The sequence below is a fragment of the Salvelinus fontinalis genome, chromosome 14, assembly GCF_029448725.1.
Source record: "Salvelinus fontinalis isolate EN_2023a chromosome 14, ASM2944872v1, whole genome shotgun sequence".
Taxonomy (NCBI): Eukaryota; Metazoa; Chordata; class Actinopteri; order Salmoniformes; family Salmonidae; genus Salvelinus; species Salvelinus fontinalis.
This window is the reverse complement of record NC_074678.1, coordinates 49,413,900-49,419,618: the sequence shown is the minus strand read 5'-3', so window position 1 is coordinate 49,419,618 and position 5,719 is coordinate 49,413,900. Positions and strand designations below refer to the sequence as shown.

Genomic DNA, 5,719 nt, shown 5'->3' with positions numbered 1-5,719 from the left:
GGGGCGGAGACCGGCTATTGGGGACTATTTAACAGTCTGATGGCATGAAGATAGAAGTTGTTTTTCCATCTCTCGGTCACAGCTTTGATGCACCTATACTGTCTCTGCCTTCTAGATGGTAGCAGGGTGAACAAGCCATGGCTAGTGTCCTAGATGATCTTCTTGGCCTTCCGGTGACCCTGGGTGTTGTAGATGTCCTGTGCCCAGGCAGTGTGCCCCCGGTGATACGTTGGGCTGACCGCACCACCCTCTGGAGACCCCTGCGGCTGTGGACAGGGTCTTGGGCCAAGTTGAATTTCTTCAGCCTTTCTTCAGCCACCTTCTTCACCACACTGTTTGTGTGGATGGACCATTTCAGGATGTCAGTGATGTGCACGCTGAGGAACTTGAAACTTTTCACCCTTCTCCACTGCGGCCTTTCGAGGTGGATTGGGGCGTTCTCTCTCTGCTGTCTCCTGAAGTCCATGATCAGCTCCTTCATTTTGTTGACGTTGAGGGAGAGGTTATTTTCCTGGCACCACTCCGCCAGGGCCCTCACCTCCTCCCTGTTAGGCTGTCTTGTCATTGTTGTCTCGCCAGCAAACATGGTGATTGAGTTAGAGACTAGCATCGCCATGCAGTCATGGGTGAACAGGGAGTACAGGAGGGGGCTGAGTACGCATCCTTGTGCGACCCCCATGTTGAGGATCAGTGTGGCGTAGGTGTTGTTGCCTACTTTCCCCACCTGGGGTTGACCTTTCAGGAACCCCAGGACAAAGTTGCAAAGGGCAGGGTTCAGACCCAGGGCCCGAGCATAGCGATGAGCTTGGAGGGCACTATGGTGTTGAAGGCAGAGCTGTAGTCGATGAACAGCATTCTTACATAGACATTCCTCTTGTCCATATGGGATAGGGCAGTGTGCAGTGCGATGGCGTTTGTGTCATGTGTGGATCTGTTGGAGCGGTATGCAAATTGTAGTGGGTCTAGGGTATCGGGTAAGGTGGAGGGGATGTAATCCTTAACTATACACGGAATATATACACGGCCATGACGATAACCGAAGAAAATGATCTCAGCAGGTAATGTGGTCAACTTTTGATGGCGAGGTATTCCAGATTGGGGGATGAAAGGGACTTGAGTTCCTGTATGTTACCCCAATCACATCATGATTAGTTAATCATGAAACATACACCTCCACCTTTCTTTTCCCCGGATAGTTCTTTCTGCCTGTCACGCGTGATGTACAGAAAACTCCGCTGGCTGAATGGAGGGGACAGTATATCCGGAGGGAGTCTTGATTCCGTAAAACAGAGTAGGTTACAGTCCCTGGTGTCTCTCCGGAAGGAGATCCTTGGCCTGAGCTCGTTTACTTTATTGTCCAGGGACTGAACATTACCGAGTAAGTAATATATTTGGAAATTCTGGATGGTATGCATGCCTCCTGAGTCTGACTAAGAATCCACTTCTTGTTCCTTTTTCTTCTGAGACTTGGAGCAGCCCCCAGGATTAATGGAATTGCCTTGAGGAGTTCAAACAAAGGATCCAATTCAGGGAATTCAAAAATTTCCTGAGGCCGGTCGAGAGAGAAAGAGAGAGAGAGAGAGAGAGAGGCTGATCCACATAGTTTTCTCTATTGGATTGCAGGTGTATAAGCTTAAAGAGGGGCCTCGTGGATTACCGTTACTAATGACTTTGACTTTACTACGCACTCAGCAATGACATATCTTTCAAACCTTGAGATTGTGAGGAATAGTCTCTGCCACTGGGATCAAAGCAATAGACTGCTGCCAAGACATATATGAGGAGACGGCGGGCAACTTCCCAGGTACAAAGACAAGTTTCACGAAGGACTTTTAATTGTTAGGTATTCTGTTTGTCCCCACAGAAAGATATCTCAGAACTTTTCTGAAGAAGTACATTTCTGGTGCTTTGAAATGTAGCTCACTGGTACTGTAGCCCTAGCATAGGGAGTTCCCTACCTCAGCTTCCACCCCAAAACAAAGCTTCTCTAGCTTATTATGCTATGTATGGAGTGTCAGCAGGAATTTGGAGCCACTTCAAAATGGAGACAAACGACTGTGTAAAGAAACAAAGTACCTATAGTCAGCAATGAACCAAGTGATAACTGTCTGACATTTGAGTTCACAGAAATAGGTTGTGTCCCAAAGGGGACCCTATTCTTTATGGTGTGCACTCCTTTTAGCAAGGCCCGGTTAGGCATTAGGGTGCATTTTAGGTACAGTGATAGTGTAGCTATGTTACAGTTGTTGTAGAAATACAACACGTGTCGGATGCATTCTGCTTTCACGCTCCCAGGTTATGCCAAGTGACAGACTAAATAATGAGATATCAAAAATCCTGGGCCATATCCAAAACTATCGCTTACTGTCTGGCCGCACATCCCATTCCATCCATCAACCAACAGGGCCTCAATAAAACAAGCAAACGATATCTCCACGAAATAAAAAATCCTGCTGCTCTGTCAGTCTCATCTAGCCTGCGGGGACAGTGACAAAGGGCATTACCAATTTTATTAACAAACTTGCTTAGTTATAAAAAGATCGGAGGCACACGGGATAATTACTTTGAGGTTGGCCGGTTTATTCAATACAGAATGGGGGCAAGGTGTGCTTGCTCACCAATACAGGGACCTGGGCGAAGGTTTGCCGGCGAGGTGTCATCAGAATTTAGAAGGGCTGAATCGGGCAATAACAGAAAGTGTTAACATATGCAAGAGATAAAACAAATGGCGCTGGTGTGATTTATTGCCCCGGAGCTGTACCCCGAGACGTAATCCGCCCAATTGATTTTTTTAAATGTTGGTGTCAAAGTTATGGCCGCCGGCGGGATGAGGTGAGATTGTTTGGGACCCATTGTGAGAATAATGACACAGGCAGGAAGAGTCAGAGTAAATCACCCTGGTCATTGCTTCCACCATCTTAGAGACAAAGGCGAGGGAGATTTATGCAGCATGTTCTCACCAACTGGAACTGTGGGTTTTTCATGCTTTTCCGCAATTAACATTTATAGTGCTGCGATGATGACATTCGGAAGCCTGTGATTTGAGTTTGCTTCCATGGCAGCAGTAATGGGGGAAACAAGGTTTTAATTGTATTGAGGATGCTTTTTGAAAACGATCGATACTTCACCCCTACATTCACCATGAGGCAACACCTACAGTATATCTCTGATAATTAACCATATACACTACCAGTCAAAAGTTTGGCCACACCTACTCATTCCAAGGTTTTAATTTATTTTTACTATTTTCTACATCGTAAAATAATAGTGAAGACATCAAATATATGAAATAACACATGGAATCACATTGCAACCAAAAAAGTGTTAAACAAATCCAAATATTTTTTATATTTGAGATTCTTCAAAGTAGCCACCCTTTGCCTTGATAACAGCTTTGCACACTCTTGGCATTCTCTCAACCAGCTTCACCTGGAATTCTTTTCCAACAGCCTTGAAGGAGTTCCCACATACGCTGAGCACTTGCTTTTCCTTCACTCTGCATCCAAATCATCCCAAACCATCTCAATTGGGTTGAGGTCGGGTGATTGCGGAGGCCAGGTCGGGTGATTGCGGAGGCCATCTGATGCAGCACTCCATCACTCTCCTTCTTGGTCAAATAGCCCATACACAGCTTAGAGGTGTGTTGGGTCCTTGTCCTGTTGAAAAATAAATGACTTTCAATAAAGGTTAAATAAAAAATAAAAAATACTGTACTCACTCCAAAGCTTATGCTATCTCCTCTCTCTAAAAGTATCCTAGACAAACTAACGTGTGTCTATCCCCCTATCCCCAGGTGAGTCTGCTGGGCCATGGAACTCTAGAGCGGCGCATGACAAAAACCTGCCACCCTGTTGTCAGTGATCAGCAGATAGTTACATCCTTCCTCAGGGAACTATCAAGACTTTTCAATGGCCAAATTTGCGGGATGACCACCAAATGCAATAAAGTTTTGCATAAACCGCTCATATTCATTTAAAAAAAAAAAGTTATGTTACAAAGAAATCGTTTTTTCATAGCCTGTTGTTCTTCACACTTTTACGAACTACTATGGTAATTTATGCGTCTAACAACATGCAGACTTTCTCCATCGAGAAAACACTTTCTCCAGGATTCAAAAAGGTCTAAAATCAACGCAAGTCTCATATCCAGGGTGAATAAATGCGTGTTAATGTATATAAGACATATATAAGTTAATACAAGTATATAAGTTAATACAAGTCAGTTCTTGCATCCGTAACAGCTTGTATGAATTTGAGCGGTTAAATGAAATGAATGTTGACATGATCAATGGCTACGAGACCGAGATAAGGAGACTCTTGCTGTAATGTCAAGTGAGGTACCACTGAAGGCCCCAGTATTCAGTCAGGCAGCTTGAGGTAGCTGTGTATTCCCATCCAGGTCCATGTCACAGCATTCAGAGGCCTGAGTGGGAGATGGCATTCTTCAATGCTGCAGTTTTCCACTCGTTTCCTTTTCCTTTACTCAACGCGCCATCTGATCTCGAACAGTGCTTAGCTTCCTCCATCTTTCCTTCACCACAAAAAAACTCCTCTTCTAAGCTACTTCCTGAGATGTGATTGATGGAACAATCCAGCCAACGATTGCAGCAAGAGGCTGACGAATCTCATGGGGATGTGACAACAGTGATCTCTGCGAGTGTATTTTTGATTCACAGCAGATTATTCATAGTTGCTAATGGACTTGTAATAATTCAGGAAATAAATTATACTTGCAAATCTTATCGAATGTTTAAACATTTTAAAAGTTAAGAGTTTGCGACCATTGTAACGTTTTTGGTCCATTGTAACGTATCATGATACAAGCTTGCAAAATGTAATCACACATTTGCGAATCGTATTTATAACCCTGAGTCTCAATGTGCAAACACGAAATGTGAAATAGAAACTCACGGGGTTCTGTCGTCATTATTATCCAACACTAGTATAGGCTCCGGGTGACAGCTCTGTCGTGGGCTCTCTGTTTTGAAAGCTCTTCTCGACACAGCACAGGAGAAGATCCACTGACCACGGTTTCCTGTAGAGAGTATATAGCACAGTGTTGTGAAAGGTGTCAGCGCGGTAACGAGCACACAGATGGCGGTAGGTGCGTTCGCATGAGAAATACCGCCCACCCGTGTGAAATCAGGCAGAAGACTATAACTACAGACTTTCCGTACCCAAGGCAGCGGCGGACGGCTTGAATGCTAGACCGGTAATTGTGCATTATTTATCACGTGAAACATGTCCTCAAATCTGTTTGTTTCCGCCCATGATTTCGAAGCCCCGTGACAGATGTTGGCGCATGCAACATGTGCTCACCGATTTGTTCCCAAATGAAACATGAATATTTAAATGGGTATACACTGTTGTTGCACGGGGTGCAAAGGCATCTCTATATAAGATGATAACTGTTAGTGGATATAAGTATATGGTTTTCCAGTGATAGTTCCCAATTTTGAAACAATGCAATCCATATTAGGGCATCATTGTGTTGTGTTTCATGTTTCTTTACCTATCAGTTAATCAAATTTTTTAAATGTAATATTTTTATTTTCTTTGCTGTATGTAAGCATGATCCATCACTGGATTGATGAGTGCTATCGTGACTGAGTGAAGAGAGTGATTTCAAAGAAATCATTGCATTTTGATTTCAGAGTAATCATTTGATCTCTGAATGAAAACTATTATTTATGGGAGGCACTCGTGTTATAATGAGCAAA

At 43.8% G+C, this 5,719-nt stretch overlaps 1 long non-coding RNA gene across 1 annotated transcript; it reads right to left on the bottom strand.

Moving 5' to 3' along the window:
- Window positions 1–2,806: 2,806 nt before the first annotated feature.
- Window positions 2,807–5,279, bottom strand: LOC129869296 (uncharacterized). Its single transcript, XR_008761880.1, has 3 exons — window positions 5,177–5,279; window positions 4,911–5,034; window positions 2,807–3,656 (listed from the first exon to the last, which is right to left on the bottom strand). It is a non-coding gene; the product is annotated as an uncharacterized LOC129869296 (long non-coding RNA).
- Between the last annotated feature and the right edge of the window lie 440 nt (window positions 5,280–5,719).